This window comes from Cetorhinus maximus, chromosome 1, assembly GCF_964194155.1.
Source record: "Cetorhinus maximus chromosome 1, sCetMax3.hap1.1, whole genome shotgun sequence".
Lineage (NCBI taxonomy): Eukaryota > Metazoa > Chordata > Chondrichthyes > Lamniformes > Cetorhinidae > Cetorhinus > Cetorhinus maximus.
In genome coordinates, this window is record NC_135879.1 from 224,376,085 (window position 1) to 224,399,841 (window position 23,757).

General features: G+C 43.5%; 1 protein-coding gene across 4 annotated transcripts in view; it reads left to right on the forward strand.

Moving 5' to 3' along the window:
* The first annotated feature begins 249 nt into the window (after positions 1-249).
* The window catches only part of lzts3a (leucine zipper, putative tumor suppressor family member 3a), a 55,334-nt gene continuing 31,826 nt past the window's right edge, over positions 250-23,757 (forward strand). Inside the window, exon 1 of one of the 4 annotated variants that reach the window (XM_078553970.1) lies at positions 250-295. The gene's annotated coding sequence lies outside the window, so the exon portion shown is untranslated. The other 3 variants (XM_078553955.1, XM_078553946.1, XM_078553963.1) reach the window with 3 other exon arrangements.

The following is a 23,757-nucleotide window of genomic DNA, read 5'->3' on the forward strand; positions in this document are numbered from 1 at the left end:
GCAGTGAAGTGGTTAAATAAGGAGACTGCCTGTAAGCTTTTGTGACTGGGGCTGAAAGAGGAACAACGGAGGGGATCTGAGCCTTTTTTATTTCGGGGGCTAACAGCTTCACTGTTGTTCATAACTTCAAGTGCCCATCCCAAGAGTAAATACACCGAGAACTGTAAACAAGGCTGCAAGGATGCAAATGAGGTTCTGAGAAGCCAATAGGTTGAAAGTGAGCACATCGAGGTGGAGAGACAGCCAATGGGCCAGGGTGGAGGAGGGACCGAGGAGATCGGACCTCTATGCACAGGTGACTTAGTCTTCCCAGTGCGGGAGGTATTTCAGGGAAATCGGTGTTTGATGTGGAGGAGAGTGAGAGAGTATATTCCCGAAAGTGAGCTGCATTGTACCGTCCCTCCGGCTGTGTGAAGATGCGGCAGGTACTGAGTGTGTGCAGGTACCGCTGGCTGGTTTGTGCTTTCTGATCTGTGTCATTGTTTCGAGCGGCTAGAATGAACCTTATAGCTGCGGTTCCTGACATTTGTAATGTATTGCGGGTCATATCCAGCGGGCAATGAGTGTATATATTTTTAACATTTATGGTGCTTCCCCGGTGCAGAGCTCGTAACCCATTTATCATTTTAATAACCATTTTTAAAAAAAAAAATTGATTGCCGCAGTCGATTCAGCCCTGGCTCAGGGGAGATATACAGCACCCCCAGGACTACTGCTGGAGTGGCATCAATAAAGAAAAATTCCTGCCAAGCCGACCCTAGGAGCAGAATGACTCCATTACCCTTCAGAGTGAGGACAGGCAGCACACCAAAACCAGAGGCTGGAGATCAACCTGAAGGGATTCATGGAGGTGGGGGAGATATTTTAGAATTTGAAAAGTTTAGAGCCTTGTTTGTTCTTCCAGAAAAGAAGGCTGTGAACGATTTGATAGGGGGGGAAATCAAAATCCGGAGGAGTCTGGACAGAGTAGACAGGGAGAAACTGGTTGCCAACTGTGAAAGGATTGTGAACGAGAGGGCACAGATTTAAAGACATTGGGAAAGCGATGGGAGAAAAAACTTTTTCACGCAGCGAGTGGTTAGGGTTTGGAACGCACTGCCTGAGAGTGTGGTGGAGGCAGGTTCAATCGAAGCATTCAAAAGGGAATTTGACTGTTACTTGGAAAGGGAGAATGCGTAGGGTTATGGGGAGAAGGCAGGAGATTGGTACTAGGCGAATTGCTAATTTGGAGAGCCAGCACTGACACGATGGGCCAAATGGCCTCCTGCGCTGTAACAATTCTGTGTTGCAAATAAGGGTGCACCTATCACATGAGCAGGAGGTGTCAGCTGTGGCTCAGTTCATAGCACCCTCGCCTTTGAATCAGAGGGTTGTGGGTTCATGTCCCACTCCCGGAAACCAAGAACTGTGATTGTACTCGAAAGAGTTGCAATCTGTGACTGTTGATAACTCGAAAGAGTTACCACATGAGCAGAAAATGATGCCATAATCCACGAGAGAAGTTTGTACTTTAATGTTTGAACAGCAATGGTTTTCATATTTGTAATGTTGCCACAGTTAAAGGGAGACTTGCATTTATATAGTGCCTCAGAAGGGCCCAAAGTATGTTACAACCAATGAAGTACTTTTGAAGTATACTGACTGTTGTAATGTAGGAAACGCAGTAGCCAGTTTGCAAACTACCAGCTTCCACAAACAGCAGTGTGATAGATGACCAGATAATCTTGCTTTTGTTTTAGTGAAGTTGGCTGAGGAATAAATACTGGGGAGAACTTCACTACTATTCTTCAAAAGAGTTACATTCACCTGAGTGGGCAATGGGGGCCTTGATTTAATGTCTCATCTGAAGGACACTGCCTGTGTTATGGGCTTAAGTCTCTGGAGAGGGGCTGTTTCTCTTGGCTGGAGAGCCTAGAACCAGGGGGCATAGCCCTTGGACAAGGGGTCAGCCATTTAGGACTGAAACTAGAATTTTTTTCACTTGGAAGGTTGTGAACCTTTGGAATTCTCTATCCCAGAGAGCTGTGGATGCTCAGTCATTGAGTATATTCAAAGCTGAGATTTTTTTCAATCATTGGATGTAGGTGCTGCCGCTGGCCTTGATCAGAGGGCACTTAAGAGTCAACCATATTGTTGTGGTCTGGAGTGACATGTAGGCCAGACAGCAGACTTCCTTCCCTAAAGGGGCATTAGTGAACCAGATTGCTTTTTTTTACAACAATTAGACTTTTAATTCCAGATTTTTATTGAATTCAAATTCCACCACCTGCCATGGCTGGATTTGAACCCAGATCCCCAGAGCAATACCCTGGGTCTCTGGATTAGTAGCCCAATACCACTACACCGCTGCCTCCCCTGGGATCAGTAAACGTTTGGAAATCGAGGGATAAGGGGATCAGGTGGTAAAGTGGAGTTGAGGTCGAAGATCAACCATGATCTTATTGAATGGAGGAGCAGGTAGGGGAGGCCGTATGGTCTACCTCTGCTACTATTTCTGTTGTTCTTTTGTAACCCACAACCATCTGATGCAGAATTGAGGGTGCTATCCACTGACCATGACTGAAATTTGACCCTGTGTCTGGTTTGACTTTTAGGAGGTTGTCTGATGGTTGCAAAGGACCTAACTGTGCCTGAGAGTCAGCGACACAGGAAGAATGTGGGCTTGCATGAAGAAAGTTCTGCTGAGGCTGAGGTGTCCTCCTTTGATTTCACAATGTCACAGCTCACTGGAGATGACCACATGCCATCAGATGGACTGTAGATCAAAGTACCAGCTAGCTAATTCTTGAAAGAACATTCTTGTACTCCTGGTGTGAGGAATAATTTCCTTATATCACGAGGCTTGCTTGCATTGGTCAACTCACCAGCATTGTGGTTATGAATAATGTTCTTTCGATGATGTCATGGGACCTAGCAAGTTACCTGCTTTTATATGGCACTGATGGATGAGAGATGGCTCATGTGTCTCAGCTAAATAGTGCAGCTCCTGGTCATTTTTAGTAAAGCAGATGAAGTAGCTAGGGGTAGGAGGGTTGAAAATCAAAGCCAAACAATGTTCTTGCACTTGCTCTTTGTTTCTCCTGTTGTTCAATGCCTGTCACTAAACCACACCTAGTTCTCTACCTTACTAGAGAGGTACCACGCATGGCCCAGGACTAGGGTTGCCAACTCTGAACAGACACGTTCTTGGAGGTTTCATCACATAATCCCAACCCCTCTCCTCCCCCACCTCCAACTGCCCTGCTCAGCCCTTTTTATTTCTCTCCCTCTCCAATATATTTGTAACTAATTATTGAAAATGTTCCAAAAAAAATGTAAAACAAACGTATGTTCCCATGGTTTTTATCCTATGTTACCTTAAAGGTGACACCCTGAAGAGTAAGGGTGGAATTTTACGCAGCAGGATTTTACGGTCCTGCCAAAGTCAATGGACTTTTAAATGGCTCACTGCATTTTGCATCCCCGCCCCCATTGTGAAGGGACCATAAATTTCCACCCTAAATCTTCAGGAAGACTCCGGGAATATCCTGGAAGGTTGGCAACCCAAGGCAGGAAGGAATCCGAGCCATGTTGAGTGCACCATAATATGGGAGCCGGGTTTAATATGAGCTGTCACAGGACCAAAATGTGAATCAGATGCTCAATGAAAATTGAAGACAATTGTAGTGCTCCTGAGATGAACTGAATTAACATAGACTTGGGATAATTTTAACTTGACCGATTGTATAAAATGTCCGATATTGAGTTCACCCTCAATTTAAACCCTGTCCGATTTCCTTTCAAAAGAGAACTGGGGGAGGGTTGGGTGAGATAAAGCGGGTAGCTAATTTGATATCATCCAGTTTATACCACGCCCAATGTTAAAATTACCCCCACCGTACTCTCTCTGGATCTGTACGATGCCATTGGGAAAGAGTGTCGCCTGGATTTGATATTACACTGCAACTTTTTTATATTTTATTTCCGTCTCTTACGACGTAGAGGCCTTTGCCTTCAACAACACCAACCTCCCACCCCAACCGCACCCCCCCTCCGGACCCTGCTACCTGGCTTTGGACCTGAGATGAGAGGCTCGTGTCAACACCAGAGAGTAAATTCAGCAGGGATATGCTTTTACCACTGAGACTTGCTGGATGGGAGCATAAGTTTGGAGAATTGTGCATAGAGATTGGTCATTAAAATTAACAATTGGAAAACTGGAGGTTCCACGGATTGGATGCACTGAACTCTACATCCAAATTAATCCACATTACCTCTTAGTATGGCTTTGCGCTTAGAATTTAGCCTCCTCAAATTCCTCGTACGTCAGGCACCGATTTCAGCAAAAGGGTTAGCTAGTTGTTCAAGACGTTTGATGACACAATCTGACGCTCTGAAGAGAAGTTGGCATCAGCTTAGGTGAAACTTGTATCGAGCCTTCGTGAGACCAAGGACTGCCTTAGACAGTTCTGGTCTTCAGATTGTAAAAATGCTATAGAGACACTGGTGATGCTGCAATAAAGATTCACAAGGATGACTTTGGAACTGAAGGGTTATATTTATCAGGAAAGGCTGAACAGGTTTTCTCTTTAAAGGCTGAGACATGACCTTCACAAGAGGCCTTCACAATTATGAAGGGTTTGATAGGTAGGCATAGCACTGATGTTTCCAATTGTGGGGGTGACTAAAACTAGGGCCTGTAAGTATAAGATTGTCACCAATAAGTGCAACGGGAAATTCAGGAGAAACTTCTTCACCCAAAGAGTGGTTGGAATATGGAAATCACTACTACAAGGAGTAATTGAGGAGATTTGCATAGATGCTTTAAGGGGAAGCTAGATAAACAGATAAATGAAGGAGGAATAGAAAGTTATGCTGATTGGGTTGGATGGTGAAGGGATAGGAGGAGACTAATGTGAAGCATAAAGGCCAGCATTTCCCAGTTGGGCTGAACACCTGTTACTGTAAATTCAATGTAATGTGGTTTATGTCTTAACAGCCTAAAAAACCAATTGTTTGGCTGAATGGATCCGTTCTTGTGACCAGTACTCTAAAGAGAATTTTACACTTGCTTGCATGATAGTCGTTTTGTGTGTTGCTCTTTAAGTGATCACTTCAAATTACTACTGTTACTATCATCACCAGTGACAGACTTATAGTCACCATATCACCTTCATATTGTACAAATTCTGATTGCCGTCCCAGGAACGATCCAAATTCTCTTAAGTGTACTGCTGTGTGTTTTTCTAATTGATTCTCCATATGTGGACTTCACTGGAAAGGCCAGAATCTGTTGCCTATCCATAATTGCCCTTGGGAAGGTGATGATGGAGTTTCTTCTGGAACCACTACTGTCATGTGCTGAAGGTGCTCCCACATTGCTGCTAGTTAGGGAGTTCTAGGATTTGGAACCAATGATGGTATAGCAGCAATTGCAGCTAAAAGGACAAAAAGTAACTCATGATAAGGTAAAGCTGGCTGGGAGTTCCCCATCCCTTCTTTCATGGCAGTCTCATTTCATTGTAACCCCTCATTGTTCTGGATAATGACAGTAGCTGAAACCTTGTAATGTAAACAGAGCATTGCTGTTCCTTCTTCATAATGTAAACAGCACTTCTTGCACTAATTAAGGGAAGGTTTTATTGTACAGACTTTCCAACTGTTGCCGTTTTTCCATTGCAATCTGGTTTTATCATCCTTGTCCTGACTTTTTAAAAATGTATTCTTTCATGGGATGTGGGCATCACTGGCTAGGCCAGCATTTGTTGTCTATCTCTAATTGCCCTTGAAGAGCAATAGTATACCAACAGTCATCTGATGTTTAGAATTACTCCTTTCTCTGGGCATAATGCACTTCCGACCATTACACTGAGCCATTTGGATGAGATCCTAGTCCTGATCTTGGTTTTGTGCTGAGATGGCTGGCCTCAAACTGAGCAGTGAGCAAAGATACAGGCACAGCCATTTATTCCCCCAAGCCTGTTCGCCATTCATTGAACCCATGGCTGACCTGTGACCCAACAACATGTACCCGCATTACCCCAAATCCCTGAATACCTTTGGTTGACAAAAATCTATCTTTGAAAATCTAGCAATGGATCTAGTGGGCTGCAGTTGGTTTTAGAACACCAAGATTTGTGAGGGGGGGGGTGAGGGGGAAAAACATCCTGGACTCCTACTTCTGATTTCAATGCACTGAGTTCTGAAGGCAGGCCGGCAGATGTAGAGTTCAGCAGAGGACAGGATTAGGTTCCCCTGACTGTTTGTAAGCACTCAACATCTAGGTTGACACATAGCCTTGGTTGGCAATTACTGCCAAGACACCCGATTAAAAGAAAGAAAGTGCTCGCAAAGAAGTAAACCATGAAGAGTTGGCTGGGATAGGTTGGGGAGGGATGGGGTGGCAGGGGGCTGGTGTGGGGGTGGATAAACATCAGCGGAGGCAATTCTGCGACTTGGAGCATGGGTGGAGTCGCAATCCTCTTTGCCCTGTCTCTCCAGTGCTGTACCCAGTACTCCAGGCTGGTGTTGCGAGCGCTGTACCAAGAGAGGCCTATTGAAGTTAGTAAGTAAACTGCCTGCGTGGAAAACATCTCTCTCATTGTTCAACACACTTTCAAGGCCCTGATGATGCACAGTGCTGTGTAAGGGAGATATGGTTCTGCTTTACCCTCATATAAATCATTTTGAATTCGTTACTTAAACAAGTTGTGCGCTTAAATTTTAGTGTAACTAAGACATTATTTTTTATTAAACTATAAAGGTATCACTGCAATGCTCACCCTTGGCACTTTTCCACAGCTAGATCCATCATCATAGCAGCTTCATAAATCAATTGTTTTATACATACTGTATATAGATTACTGCAGTACTTACACTGGATGCAGGATTGGACAGCCTAGGTGGTAACTAAATGTTTTACTGTTGTTACACTGAGATATTCCACCACAGAGTTGGCCTAAAATAGTAACGTTTTAAAAGGAGGGACTTTCTGCTTTAAGAGTGCTTATGTTACAAGGTGCACAATCGCTCTTCGATTTCAGGCCACCCATATGAAACGGTCTAATGCAATGAACTTTGAGATTATTCTCAAATCCGCCCCCCTCCTAAAGCTGTCTTCCACTCCCACCACCAGCCCACCTGGGAATAAAACAGAACAGGGTAGAGTTTAACTTTATGTATTCATGTAAAATGGGTGATACGGTAATGGAAAACCATTTTTCTTTACATTGTGCCAGGCTAATTTCAATTAAAATAAAAACTAGGGGAGATATAAAATGAGTTTCCAGTTCGCTATTCCTATTTTACACTGTCGCACAAAGTCAAATCTACCCCCTTACGATCGGATAACGCTTTTGACCTAAAGAGGACCCTAAGGAGCTTTCACTGATAGGTGCATTGAAAACAAGAGACCAAGTCAAGGAAGAAGAGCTTGGGAGAAGTGACCAAAGGTGTCTGGGGAGGGAAATCCAAAGAGTAGACACAGGTGGCTGATCATCAGTGGTGGGCCTAAGAGATGGGTGATTCACAAGAACTCAATCGGAAGATGGACAGAAGATATTGAGGAGGATTACATTGCAGCGATAGGGTGGGATGAGGTCATGGAGCAATTTAAGGATGAAGAGTTTAGACTTGACGGGGGAAAGAAGGTAACCGACGCGCAATGGGCGAGCAAGATTTGATAATAAACAAGATACTTGTGGCAGATATTGTTCAAATTAGGGTTTATGGAGAAATAAGGCTAAGAGAATTGGAATAGTTGAGTCTGGATGTGAGAAAGACCTGAATAAGGTTTCAAGTTGGTCTTTAAAGAGGAGATGGTTCGGTACAGTTAAGGTACATTCCAACGATGGGGGAAAGATAGGACAAGTAAAGCTCTGTATACTGAGAGACAGTAAGATCAAGCAGAAAAAGGCTTTTTTTGCCTTTTGATAGATGTGACAGACATTTAGGTTGGCAATATGAAGGTTTGAAGGATCAATTTTCAAACTAACTCCCTTCATAACATCCTTGTACTGTTTGAGAAAATCTTAAGATAAAAATATACAAACATTTAGGAACCAGAAAAAGCCATTAGGTTAAGCAAAACTCATCCATCTTTCATGGATCTTATTACCACTCAGCTAATTTTTCATATTATCTCGCAATCTCATCTCTCTTTCCAACCATGTATATTTGTCTTTTGAATTCATTTATATTGTCAGTGTCATTGGATTTCCTGGTAGCCAAGTCCATAATTCTACAATTGACCCCTTAAGTGAAACAGTTCATTTGCCTTCCCCTTTTTCATCTAAAATCCTAATTGTTTGCCTGCGCCCCTTGTTATTTGAACAAATTTACCACAATTATTAAATTGTTGGGATTAACTTTGGCAATTCCCTTTATAACTTTGAAAACTTCTGGATTCCACCAGGGCCACTCAGCTCCTGACCTCATTACAGCCTTGGTTCAAACATGGACAAAAGGCGGAACTCAAGAGGTGAAATGAGAATGACTGCCCTTGACATCAAGGCCACGGAGTCCTAGCAAAACTGGGGTCAATTGGAATCGGGGAAAACTCCACTGGCTGGAGTCATATCTAGCACAAAGGAAGATGGTTGTAATTGTTGGAGGTCAATCATCTCAGCTCCAGGATGTCACTGCAGGAGTTCCTCAGGGTAGTGTCCTTGGCCCAACCATCTTCAGCTGCTTCATCAATGACCTTCCTTCCATCATAAGGTCAGATGTGGGGATGTTCGCTGATGATTGCACAATGTTCAGCATCATTCACCACCCCTTATACTGAAGCAGTCCATGCCTTAATGCAGCAAGACGTGGATAATATCCAGGCTAGGGTTGACAAGTGACATGTAATGTTTATACCAGGCCAGGCAATGGCCATCTCCAACAAGAGAGAATCTAACCATCGCCTCTTGACATGCAATGGCATTACCATCAGTGAATCCCCCACTATCAACATCTTGCGGGTTACCATTGATCAGAAACTGAACTGGACTAACCATGTAAATACTGTAGCTACAAGAGCAGGTCAGAGGCTAGGAACCCTATGACGAGTAACTCACCTCCTAACTCCCAAAGCCTGTCCACCATCTACATGGCACAAGTCAGGAGTGTGATGGAATACTCTTCCCTTGCCTGGATGAGTGCAGCTCATTGGCTCCACATCCACAAACAATCACTCCCTTCACCACCGACGCACAGTAGCAGCAGTGTGTACCATCTACAAGATGCACTGCAGGATCTCACTAAGGCTTCTTAGACAGCACCTTCCAAACCCACAACCACTACCATCTAGAAGGACAAGGGCAGCAGACGCATGGGAACACCATCACCTGGAAGTTCCCCTCACCATCCTGTCTTGGAAATACATCGCTGTTCCTTCACTGTTGCTGGGTCAAAATCCTGGGACTCCCTTCCTAACAGCACTGTGGGTGTACCTACACCGCATGGACTGCAGCGGTTCAAGAAGGCGGCTCAGTGCCACCTTCTCAAAGGCAATTAATGGTGGGCAATAAATGCTGGCCCAGCCAGTGATGCCCACATCTGTTGAATGAATTTAAAAAAATTCCCTCTCAAAGTCTCCACTTTTTCATAGGAAAACAAGCCAACTTTCTTAGTACAACAGTAAATTACTGCAATGCTGCAAATCTGAAATTAACACAGAAAACGCTGGAAATACTCAGCGGGATCTGTGGAGAGCGAAACCAAGTTAACATTTAGGCCCATGACCTTCAATGCTGAAAGGTCACAGACTTGAAATTTTGGACTGGATTATACACAAGGGCTCCCCATATCCCAGTTTAAATATCGGGTGCGAGTCTGCCTCCACTTGGCTGGCTTGCCCGACTGACGTCTGTCTCCAGGAGCATGTCCCACCTCTTAGACCTGCCGGCTAATCAGAGGCCAGTGGCTCTGCGTCACAGCAGGATTGGTGGCTACTGCTGTATTGAAGAGGAACAATAGATGCCCTAAACACAGTTAAGTCTGGGATCTCACTGGGAATGGGTTGGCAAGTCCTGGCGAGAGGGGTTGGGGAACATGTTGGACAGGGTGGATGTGGGGAAGCAAAACTGTGGGTGGGGGGAACACCTCAGATTGGCAGGGACCCAGGAAGGAGGCAACCCCCCCCCCCCCCCCACCCTTTCCATTGACCAGCAGCCCACAGGGTTAAACCTGCTGAGCTACATGTTAAGTGCAGGCCTCTCCCGCTACCTGTTAAATCGGGCATTAATTTTTTTTTCTTATTTGTTCATGGTATGTGGGCGTTGCTGGCTGGGCCAGCATTTATTGCCCATCCTGAGTTGCCCTTGAGAAGGTGGTGGTGAGCTGCCTTCTTGAACCCCTGCAGTCCATGTGAGGTGTAGGTACACCCACAGTGCTGTTAGTGAGGGAGTTCCAGGATTTTGACCCATCGACGGTGAAGCAACAGCGATATATTTCCAAGTCAGGATGGTGAGTGGTTTGGCGGGGAACTTCCAGGTGATGGTGCTCCCATGTGCCTGCTGCACTTGTCCTCCTAGATGGTAGTGGTCATGGATTTGGAAGAAAGGAGCCTTGGTGAGTTCACGCAATGTGTTTTGTAGATGGTACATACTGCTGCTACTGTGCGTCGGTGGTGGAGGGAGTGAATGTTTGTGGATGAGGTGCCAATCAAGCGGGCTGCTTTGTCCTGGACAGCGTCAAGCTTCTTGAGTGTTTTTGGAGCTGCACTCATTAGGCAATTGCCCACTTAAGGCCCTCAATTAAGCCATGGGCAGACGGCCCACCCAATGACTCCCCTGCTGCTTGTAATATCATGGCGGGGGAATGGGGGCAGTCGGGCCCACCACTGTTGGCACAGCGCCTTAACTTTCAGGTCCACCCGCCTGTTTTCCAGCCCACATGTGTCCTGTAAAATTCAGCCCATTAACTATTTCTCTCTCCACATAGGCTGCCAAACCAGCTGAGTATTTCCAGCATCTTCTGTTTTTATCCCAACTTCCTTGTGGTGTAGGGGGATAAGCATGACTGATCAGTAACAACATCAGAAGGAGAATGAGAGTGGGCAAGAGAGCTTGAATTGTGTTGCATTGAAAGATAACTGTGCATTATTACAATTTTTGTCTGTTGGATTGAAGATGTTGAGCTAACGATTGCTTCTGTCTGCTTGGGTGGATTTGAAAGATCCAGTGGTGCTATTTGAAGAGGCCGAGGAGTTGTCCCAGTGCCTGGGCCAACATTCCTCCCTCACTTAACATGGAAATTGACTAATCAATCACCTTAAAAGGAAAACTGCAAGTAATGAGAATCTGAAAGAAAATCGAAAAATGTGTAAAGATGTGTAGTCAGAAGTGAAAAGATAGGCTCTGTAGGCTTTTGTATCAGAGCCAGTCATTCGTTTCATTTGCTGTCAATGGTAACCTGCTGTGTGCAATTTTGCTACTACATTTGCTCACACAACAATGACTGGAACTCACAAGAAATTCACTGAAAGTGCAGCATTTTAGGAAATCCAGTGGACATGTTAAGGCACAATACAAATGCAAGTGCTTCCTTTCAAGCAGACATGGTAATCAATCCCCCCCTCTCAGAGCACCAACCATTACGTGTGCCAAACATTTGTGCTTCTATTTTTCTTGAAGACAGTCTCCCTTTAAGAGAAAAGCAAACTCAGGAGCGTATTTGATTTTCCACATTATAGTAAAGAGCTGTCAGAGCACTGGGTGTATTCCATCTGAACGTAGGTTGGAGTGCTGGCTGCCCGTTGAGCCTGTTTACATAGTTGGTAGAGGAACAGTACTGCCAGTGCGAATAGCCAGTCGAGCGCCGCTGACAGTTTTGACATGTGTGCTGCAGAATGTCCTTTAACCCCTCCCAGCTCCTGTGTGAGAGAGTGCATATATCTTCCTGCATTGCAGTTTGCCACTTGTACAGTGACAAGGTTAGCAGCAGGTTGTGAGGAAACCCTGCCACAGAAAACTCCCCAAGCTCATTATACTTCACAGCAAGGGATGAATTCGGAAGCTGTAAGGGCTTTTGCTAGCTTCCTAGGACGTTAATTTTCCAGTCAAAACCTAGATGCACCAGAAGGATACCTAAGGTATGATTTCTTTCTTTCTTCTATAGTTTATTTTATTTTGAACGGGTCTGTTACCCAAGAGCTGAATGTGCAGCCGACAATTGGTAAACGGGCTTATTTTCATTACTGGGCTCGAGAACGTTAAAGATTTTGTTCACTGAGGTGTGGAGCTCTTGTGTGCAGTAAGGCTACAGATGCTGCATTTATTCTGTAGCTTGTGTGGTTTTCAGCTGGCTAACCTCTGATAGAAGCATACGAACAGGAGTAGGCCATTCAGCCCCTCGAACCCAGCATTCAGTTAGACCACAGATCTGCATCTTAACTCTGATTTTACCCATCTTGATTCTGTCACCCTTAATACCCTTACAGAATCAGGATTGTTACAGCACAGAAGAAAGCCTTTTGTCCCATCGTGTCTGTGCTGGTTCTTCGAATAAGCAACGTACCTACTGTCACTCCACCGCCTTCTCCCCATAGCCCTCCATGTTCTTCCTTTTCAGATAATAAAATCCCCTCCTTAAATGCCTTGATGGAGCATGTTTTCACCACACTATCTGACTGCGCATCCCATATCCTAACCACTCGCTGCATGAAAAAGTTTTTCCTCAGGTCTCCATTGTTTCTTTTACCAATTATCTTAAATCTGTGCCCTCTCATTCTCGACCCTTCCACCAGTGGGAACAGTTCCTCCCTATCTACTCTGTCCAGACCCCTCGTGATTTTGAACACCTCCATCAAATTCCCTCTCAGCCTCCTTTTCTCCCAGGAAAATGGTCTCAACCTCTCGGATCTATCTCCACAACCGGTTCCAGGGATGAGGAATTTCATTCTCATGAATCTTTTCTGCACCCTCTCTAACGCCCGGTGCCCTTGCCAATATTTACCCCCCAAGCAACTTTGCTAAAAAGAGGTTATCTAGTTAGTATTGCCATTTGTCAGATTTCGGCCTTAAAGTGTCTTGGGACGTCCTAAGGTCATAAAATATAAATACAAATGATTATTTTCTATTTTTTTTTCCTTTGACACTGCGAAGAGCAGCTCTGCTGCCCTGGCTCCAAAGTCGGAACTCACATTGGTAGACCTCTGATGCTGTCAGGAATAAAGGATGCCTAGTAGGGAAAATTCGGGGAACTGGCATGCAAATATTGTTCTCCCATGACCTAAGCTACAGAATGACTGCCTTTATATAGCATCTTATCACATCACTTAGAAACGTCAACAAGCACCTCACATGCACTGAATTCTATGAAGTGCAACGAGGGAGCAAATTTTCTTTTCCAGTCTTGCAGAATGTAGCCTTTGATATTAACAGCAACTTTTATTATATGCTATCTTTAACATAATAAAACGTCCCAAGGCACTCCACAGGTGTGTTATAAAGCAAAATTTGACACTGAGCCAAGCAAGGTATTCGGGCAGGTGACAAAATGTTTGATCGGGAGGTAGGCTTTATAAGGAGCATGTTAAAGGAAGAAAGGGGGCGGAGATGTTTAGCAAGGGAATTCCAGAGCCTAGTTTAACATCACAAGACATGAATTATAATTGGAAATGCAAAAGAGATGCTTCCTCTTGTGATGAAAGTCTAGTTTCAGTATGAGCTCATTGAATGTATGGGTATTCAGGTACTAAACCCTGCGTCAAGGCCCTCAGGTTATTGCTCGATCTCTGATATTGTTTTTGGCACTAACATATTGGAAGTTGAAGGTTTTGCATTCTTTGAAGTTTTGATTTGAACTCAAGTGGAGCATGGTGTGAGAACAGTAATGCCAACAACAGCCCATGCTTTTCCCCTGTCCCGCTCTAACAGCCCCCATTCTGGTGGGCCAATATTAATCCTTTAACCAACACCACAAAAAAAAATTGAACTGGTTGTTATTGTGTTACCGTTTATGGGATCTTGCTGTACGAAAACTGGTTTATGCAGTGTCAAGGGATCTTTACATCCACCTTAGAGGGCAGGCAGGTCCTTGTTTAACCTTTCATCCAAAGATAGGGGAATTAGAATTGGGCCTTCCATTTCTCTAATACAAAAAAACAAATCATTCACAGCCTTTCCATTTGGAGCCTACATATTTCTACATCGGGGCAGTTGGTGTGTGCCGTTGGATGGCACGGGGATGGTGCAGAATAGATTCACTGGAGTGGCTCCAGGGATGAGGGACTTCAGTTACGTGGATAGATTGGAGAAGATGGGGTTGTTCTCCTTGTGGAAGAGAAAGTCGAGAGGAGATTTGATTGAAATGGGGGCCACGCCAAGTGAGCAAACTGGCACGTAAACCCTTGTTGAGTTGCTGCAGTGCATCATGCAGATGGTACACACTGTGTATTGGTGGTGGAGGGAGTGAATGTTTGTGGATGTGGTGCCAATCAAGCAGACTGCTTTGTCCTGGATGGTGTCAAGCTTCTTGAGTGTTGTGGGAGCTGCACTCATCCAGGAAAGGGGAGAGTGTTCCATCACACTCCTGACTTGTGCCTTATAGATGGTGGACAGGCTTTGAGGAGTTAGGAGGTGAGTTGCTCATCACAGAATTCCCAGCCTCTGACCTGTTCTTGTAGCCACAGTATTTATATGGCTAGTCCAGTTCAGTTTCTGGTCAATGGTAACCCCCAGGAGGTTAATAGTGGGGGATTCAGTGATAGTAATGCCATTGAATGTCAAGGGGCGATGGTTAGATTCTCTCTTGTTGGAGATGGTCATTGCCTGGCACTTGTGTGGCGTGAATGTTACTTGCCACTAGTCAGCCCAAGCCTGAATGTTGTCCTGGTCTTGTTGCACTTAGGCACGGACTGCTTCAGTCAATATTTAAACATTAGCCAATATCGTTAAAATATATTATTTGGTCATTATCACAGTGCTGTTTGTGGGATCTTGCTGTGTGAAAACTGACTGCCATGTTTCCTGCATTACAAGATTGACCATACTTCAAAAGTATTTCCTGAAATTGTAAAGCATTTTTGGATGTCCTGAGCTAAAGAAAGGTTCTATGTAAAGCACTATTCTTTACTAGTTAGTAAGAATGGTCAAACGAAGCATATCCTCATCTCAACTGGTTATTAAACTCATCGACCTAAGCTCTGTTACAAACCCATTCTTGATGGGGTTGCATGCAGTATTCCTTCCCCTTCGGGTTGTCAACACTCCAGATTGCCCTGGAGTATCTAGGAATTGAAGACTAGTCTCTCAGACACTGTTAATATTGCTGGAAAGAGAGGCATGTTGCTGAAGCTTTTCATCTTGTACTGATTACGACAAACACAAGAATGCCAAATTTCAAACAATGACAACAATTTACACCACAGGAGAAAAGGATGCTGATTGGTTGACTCTGATTACCCATTGCTTTGCCATGGATAAAGGAACTAGGAACAGTAGGCTCTCCGAGCTCCCAGGTAACTCATATAAGGCACAAGGCTTGAACATATTCCATTTGTTTGCAGAGAAAGGGTCCCTAATGAGCCATGCTTTGAGCGTGACTATCTTAAATTGATTGTTAGTGTAGCTATTAGCACACTTAGAATTGCTCAACAAGTGCTGTTCAATTGCAGAATTGCATCTTTCAACAGATGTTTTGTTGTACAAGTGTGGGCTGATTGAGCACAGTCTGTACTCTGCCAATAGCTACACTAACAACCAATTTAAGACAAACAGCTGAGCTCACAACATGGCTCATTCACATTTGCTAGAAGTGACAAACGCTCATTCATAGGGACCCATTCTCTGCAAACAAAAAGAATATGTTTAAGCCTTATGCCTTTTTTAAATTACCCATGAACTTGAGTTCCCCCTTGCTTTCTCCTTGGCAAAGCCTCATCCAATCAGAGTCAACTTGCCAACCAATCATCACCCTTTTCTCCTGTAGTATAAATTGTTGTGATCATTTGAAATTTAGCATTCCTGTGTCTCTCCTGCTGAGTGCAAGACGAAAGCTTCAGCAAAAGGTCTCTCTTTTCGGCAATATTCAAGTTCTGCACCATCAAGGTTTGTAGACACTATTTTCAGTAAGCCAGGAGAAAAATCAGCAGAGCACAAAACAAGATTTTGTTCTTTGCATTTTCTTTGAACACCTTTTGTTTATTAGTTATAAAAAATATTAGAGATGTTGGAGATGGTGGAGAAAAGATGTTTCATTATTGAGTAATAGAGTCAGCTCCCCTTTCATTTGGTCACTGAAAACAGATGAATGGCCTTCTTGATGAAAAGTCATCAACCTGAAACATTGACTGTCTTTTGCTTTTACACAGATACTGCCTGAGTTGCCGAGTATTTCCAGCATTTTCTGTTTTTGTTTCTGGTTTCCGGCCTCCGCAGTGTTTAGCTTTTGCGTTTGTGTGGGCGTTAGGCTGGTTTGAGGTGGGAGGTCGTGATGAGACCTCCTAGACAACCTATTAGGAAGCAGAAGTAACAAGACCACTAGACAAGTTGGCCTTGACATCTCTGATGTTACTTGCACCAGAAATATAACTAAGCCAGCCTGACGAGAGACTGCCTGCGAATACACCAAATTCCCAAGTTAAACAGAGACAATTTGTTCCTAGTCAGACACTACAAAGGAAGGTGTCTCACCCAGCATCTCTTGGAAATTTGACTTTGAAATGTTGGATGCAAGCCAAGAAAAAGAACAATGTCTTTACTTTGCCTTAATAGTTACCAGTTCAACCTGTTTCTGAGCCGTTCGCTATGCAGTGACTTGGATATAAATGAGATGATGTATATTTAAATGACTACACAATGAACAGTTTTCTATAAGGATAGAGAGCAGTATTGAAAGCTCTATTGTAGCAGCTTAGTCTCATTAACAAAAGCAGAAAGTGCTGTAAACACTCAAGTGGCATCACTGGAGAGAGAAACAGAGTGTACAAAGCCTTAAAAACAAAAAGCTAAAAGCTACTGCGGATGCTGGAAATCCAAAACAAAAACAGAATTACCTGGAAAAACTCAGCAAGTCTGGCAGCATCGGCGGAGAAGAAATCAGTTAACGTTTCGAGCCTTCATGGCCCTTCGGCAGAATTCTCCGAAGGGCCATGAAGGCTCGAAACGTTAACTGATTTCTTCTCCGCCGATGCTGCCAGACTTGCTGAGTTTTTCCAGGTAATTCTGTTTTTGTACAAAGTCTTTGTCAGAACTGGAAGCTATTACAGATGAACAATAGTCAGTGGAAAAGAAAGTGGATCAGGGAGCAAAACAATTCACAATTGCACATTTGACACTGCCGCCATGACATCTTATCACAACTCCTCTTGTTTGTGGGACCTTGTGTGCAATTGACTGTCACATTTCCAATAGTAACACATCAACTACACTTCAAAAAGTGCTACTGGCTGTAAAGTGCTTTGGGAAATCCCAAAGTTGTCAAAGGCATTATATAAATGCAAGTTTTAACATCCTCACCAAACAAAATCTATCAACCTCAGTCTTTTCAATTCTCCCAGCATCTGCAGCCACTAAGCTGTAAGCTGTGGCCCTGTTTGTAGCACTCTCGTCTCTGCGCCAGAATATTGTGGGTTCAAGTCCCACTCCAGAAACTTGAACCACAGAATCCACACTGACACTGAAGGAGTGCTGCACTATGAGAAGTGGTGTCTTTCAGTTGAGAGTGTAAATGGAGATGCCATCTTCCTTCTCAGGTGGACGTAAGAGATCCTATGACAATGTTTCAAGAAGGGCAAGAGAGTTCTTCCTGATACCCTGGCCAATATTCATGCCTCAACCAACATCACTAAGATAGATAAATTGAGCACATTGCTATCTGTGGGAACTTGCTGTGTGCAACTTGACTGTCATTTCCTACATTATAACAGTGACTGCAAGTCAGAAAGTATGTCATTAGCGGTAAAGTCGCTTTGGGGTGGCCTGGGGTTGTGAAAGGCTCTATGTAATTGGAGGCAGTTCTAGAATTCTACTTCCTTTTGTGTGAATTCTCACTTCTCCATGTTCTAAGATTTGCCCTCTTGTTCTTGATTCCTCCAGCAAAGGAGATAGTTTCTGGGTATCTACCATGTTGAATGCCTTTATCAATTTAAGTGCCTCAGGATCTGCAACATGAGATAGTTACCTAACTGTCAAAAGGGCAACTTTCTGCTCATCAATAATTGGTCTGCAAGGACCATGGTGATCTGAATACAGCATCTATGTTTTCTTAATTTCCACTGGCCTTTCCCAGTAGAGATGATGCACTGTATTCACATGGGACATCTTTACATACACTGGTGCCTGCGCTTTTCCTTCCTTTCTGCGTTTTTGTGTTCTTTGGTTGCATTCTTGCAACAAGTAGGTAACTCAACACTGTTGAAGTACAGATCTCGGTTGATGTACTGCATTGTATAAGATATTCCCAAATGGATGACTACAAAAATACTTCTGCTGCTTGTGTTTGGAGGATACTGGAAGGTCGATCTACAAGTCCTGCTGGTTAGGATAATAGTAAGACTTTGACTTTCAGATTACATTGTGACACATTCAGGTTGTAAGATTCTACAGCACAGAAGGCGGCCATTCAGCCCATCGAATTGGGTTGTCTGTAAGAGATACCCATTTACTGTCATTATCCTTTCAATTTTTTCACACGTTTATAAACTTTCCCTTCTGAGAATGTTTCTGGACTTTTATTCCACTACTCTTTCTGGTCAGAATATACATACAAACATATGAATTAGGAACAGGAGTAAGGCCCCTTGAGCCTGCTCCACCATTCAGTAAGATCATGGTTGATCAGGGATTATATATCCTAACAGCCCCCTGACTGCTCCTATCCCTATTTTCAGAATAATCTTCAATTTATGACCCCCACTTAGACTTAGCAACTGGTGGAAATGGATTTTCTGAATTTGTTTTATGAAACTTTTATCAATTCGAATGCCTCTTTTGGATGCTCTCCTGCCCTTTCTCTCAAAGAAAAATACCCCAGTTTTCTTTTTATCTGCTCATAATAAGAAGGTCTCATTCCCTGGTATCTATAATGTCTGCCCATTGATATGAAGTTTCTCAGTCTGTTCATTCAATGAAGGCACTAATCTGTTTACATCAAAATAGAAAGGAAAAACTTGTGTTTATATATCGCTTTTCACCATCTCTGAATGTCTGCACTTTAGAAGTGTAGGGACAAATAGCAGACGAACGATATTCAAACCAACCCATTAAGTATTCACATTCCAATAATTATAGGTTAGTTTCAAGACCATTTATGCCCACCATTTTATTGATTCCTGATTTCCCCAAACCTATACAGTCTTTGATTATGACTGGAATGTTACTGATTCCTTCACCACCACAGTGTCAGCTCAAATTGGGAAAAAAATAAAATGGCTAACACACAAATACTATCAGGGGACAGTAGGACCCCAACCGGGCAGTCCATTTACCAACTTGAGAAAGAAGGCAGTCAAATGCGTAACTAGCTGCTTAGCTAGTGTGTGAGAACCTGCCTTCTCTCTGGCTTGGTGTGACTTCATGTCAGTGAGGAAGTACCAGGCCCTCCTCTTTATTTAATCTTTCCCAGATCAAGACTGTGCCTGTGAAAAGAATCATTGACATGAATATAGGAGCTTCACTGCCTTGTATCATTCCTCTGGTGGGTTGGTGCTCTAAATAGCAGGAGGTATGGGCTAACAGCATGGAATGAGAATGAGCCATTTGATCCATCAGGGTCCATTCCTTCCACAGACTTCCACAATTTAACCTGTCACGGACTTCAACCCTGTGTATTTCATCTCTTGAGAAAAGACTTTGCAAACTCTCTCGCTGCCCCAATTATATCTAGTCCTACATTAATCACCCTTGACTAGCTGCTTTTCTTGGCATGACATTGCATCCAGCAGCTCGAGAATCATGTTCCACACAGCACTCAGTCATCTCGAGTTGCCCTGATCCTTATAACTCATGGGCCCATTTCCCTAACCATATGGTCGGTCACTCCGGAGCTGAGTTTTTTTAAAGGTGTTAATCAGCCCAGCATTAGCTGCTTTATTTGGAAGTGCGTTTCATATACTCATTGCTCTTCAGAGGCAAAAGCATTACTTCAAATCTAATTTTTCTCTGGAGTTAGGGGATTTTTTTTTATCCTTGTGCCATTTGGATCTGTAGTTATGGCAAAAACGCCTGAAAAAGTGGATTTTTGTAGCGGAGCAGAGATAGTTAATGAGAAATTTAATAATCGTTTTCGAAATTGTGAATGGTCCTCCAATGATAAATTATCTAATTTTGCTGTTTAACAAGGGACTTTAGAATCAGTGTTGTTTCTAGAGGAATGATGGGGAAGTTAAAGGATTTTTTTTCTCACAAAGTGGGTAATTGCACCTTGAGAGGAATGAGCACAGTGTGATAAGATTTAGTTCTAATTAGAAATGAAGAAGAGGGTCGAGGAGGATGGTAAGAGTTATAATGAAACAGCTAAAGGAGAATATGAGAAAATAAGACAGAGCAGGTTAAGGATGGAAAAGAGAGTGCAGGAAAAATCGCAAAACATCAAAAGGAATGGTATATAATATATATTATATAGATTTAATTAGTTAAAAGAAATGAATTATAAGTGAATTCCACCCTTGTGAGGCGAGGAGCGGATCATCAATTCAATTCTGGCCTCTTGCTCATCCTTGATTTTAATCACTCGAACATTGGTGGCCCATGTTCTATCTGCCAAGGCCTAAACTCTGGAATTCCCTGCCTAAACATCTCCGCCTCTCTACTCCTATCTCCTCTTTTAAGACACTCTTTAAAACCTACTTCTTTGACCAAGCTTTTGGTCACCTGACTTAATATCTCCTTTAAGTAGCTCAGTGTCAAGTTTTAGTTGCTAATGTGTACCTTAGGTTGGTTCCAGTAGTAAGGGATCCTATGTGACTCTGTAATTGTTGAGCTCAGAGCAGCCATTGCATTAACGAGTGGCATTGGTTTTAAAGTGCGACACAAATGTAAGTTGTTGTTGTTGAAGTGGTTGTGAGGGAGATGAATTTAGACAAGAAGAAGACAGGACTAGGGCACCAACAGGATATAACCTGGGATCCTGTGGGAGGTGAGGCCCTGGTAGTTATATTTGAGGGTTATACAGAGTGTGGATGTGTGCCAGAGAACTGATGTATACCTATTTTTAAAAGACGGAGACGGTCACTCTTGATAATTTGAGGCCAGTTAACATAACACCTTTGGTAGCAAATTAGTGATACAAAGAAATTAGAACTGGTCACAGGGAATGATCCCAGTGCCAGGATGGTTAGGCGAGAGGCATACCTGATGTTGGGCCGCGGGCCTAATTTAAACGGGACCAGTGAATTCGAGGCGGGCCTCACCAGACACTCACTGGTGAATTGGCAATGGACTTCAGACAGCTGTGTGGCTGACAGTGGTGCTCGGGTGATCGGGAATAGGGAGGTGACCGGGTGGACACAGGTCATCAGGATGCCGGAGATGATCAGGAAGGGAGATGATTGGGAGGAGAAGGCGACTGGTTGGAGGCCAAGCACAAGCCAGCAATAACCTTTGGCACTCCTCCTTTCAGCTCTAAAAAACATACCATTTTGGTGGCCGCCCCCAGTGGCCTCTTTAAGGCACCGTCAGTTTTCATGGCAGACCTGTTTTGCAAAGAAGGCCTAACAGCTGATGTTAGGCCCTCTGAATCACAAATGTAAAGGTCTAATGGTTGTTTCAGGCACTTGCCCAAACGCCTATTTTTCTGTCTGTATGGGGCACTTCTGGCGTACAATGCGCACGTGCCAGTAGGACGCCATTTTGAACATCTTGGTGTCCATTTTGTGCCTGTAAAATGAGCACGGCAGCATCCAGTTTCCAAGCCTGTGTCCTTAAATAAGCAGAAAATTGCTACCTATCAAGATAGCTTGAAATAGGCAGTGCAAATTTCAAAATGGACGTTTGATAAACATCATAGAACATGTTGAAAATCATAAACAGATGAAGTAGATATAAGCAGACGTTTCCATAGGTTGACAGGTCTAGAATAAGGGGCAACAGATACCAGGTTAAATGTAGGAAATTTAGAGCAGCGAGTTGGAGAAACATTTTTACACAAAGCTGTGAGGCTGTGGGATTTACTTCTGGGCCTAGTGACATAAGTTATGTCAACATTTAAAATTAATTTGGATAGGTGGATGAAGAAGAAGGGCATGTGGGAACAGAGTGAGTAAATGTGATTAGGCCTATTTGCTTGCATGGAGGGGAAGCATTGACATGGACTGGTGGTGCTGAATTGTTTGTTTCCCTGTTGGAACTCCTGTGCATAACATGGAATACTTTACCACAAGATGCCATTGAGACAGAGTCCGTAACATCTATTAAGATAGAATTGAAAAAGAATATAGGAAGGATATGGAGCAAGCTTAATCAGCTGAGGTAAAATTATAACATAAGACAGCTAGACAGCTTCCTTCCAAGTTGCAGCCGCTGTAGTTCTATGTCTCCACTTATAGTCCAAATTGAAGAGATGATAACTAGGGACCGGAGTAACATCAGTTTAAGAAGTGAGCCTAAAGTTTCCAGTTCACTGCTTTGTGTTTCAGGATCAGCGCAATGAGCATTGCAACATGCAGTGTGATAGGCACATCCATTGGGGTGGGGCTCGTGAACTAATTTGTTTAAAATCAAACAGAGCAATGTCAAGCTGAGGAAGGTGGAATGAGCACCTGTTATTTGCGTGCAGAGAGCAAATTCAGCGGGGAGACTAGAACTGGAGAGGAAAATGTGACTGCTGGATGATGTAATTGCTCTTAAAGCAGATGCTTTGTAAAATCCCACAGGAAACTTAAGAAACAAAACCCTGATGCTTTATTCCAAATAGAAACATTACACATGCATACAATGCACAGTGGAAAAGTTTCCATCAATCTACTGACTGTTTTAATGTTTGTTGATGAATCTTTCGATTGTCAAGTGTATTTGGACAGTTGAGAGTACACGACAGCGCACAGTGTGCTATGACACTACTGGTTTGTCAACCTGAAGCAACTTAACTGATGAATTCACAATGTTGCTTTCTATAATGAGGTGGGTCTTCTAGAGCTGCACAGCTCTCCATTTCAAGAAGTTTCTCTCAGTTCAAAATTTCTTGCATTTAGAGTTTCAACTGTGGCACAGTTGGTAGCACACTGGCCTCTGAATCACAAGGGGTCCTGAGCTCAAGCTCCACTCCAGGGCTTGAGCACAGAAATCAAGGCTGACACTGCGGAAGGTTTAGTCTTTTGGGTGAGACATGAAACTACCTGCCCGGGTGGATGCAGAAGATCCCGTGCTACTATTTTGAAGAAGAGCAGGAAAGTTTTATACCTGGTATCCTGACCAATACTTAACCCTCAATCATAAAAACACAAGAAATAGAAGCTGGAGAAGACCACATGACCCATCGAGGCTGCTGTGCCATTCAGTAAGATCATGGCTGATATTGGGCTTCAACTCCACTTTCCTGTCCGCTTCCCATATTCCTCGGTTCCCTGAGAGGCCTAAAATTTGTCTATCTCAGCCTTAAATGTATTCAATGATGGAGCATCCACAACCCTGTGGGGTAGAGAATTCCAAAGATTCACAACCCTTTTGAGTGAAGTAATTTCTCCTCATCTCAGTCCTAATTGATTGGCCTCCTATCCTGAAACTATCCTTTGTTCTAGATTCCCCAGCCACGGGAAACAACCTCTCAGTATCTACCCTGTCAAGCATTTTCGTAATCTTTATTCTTTCATGGGATGTGGGCATTGCTGGCAAAGCTAGCATTTGTTGCTCA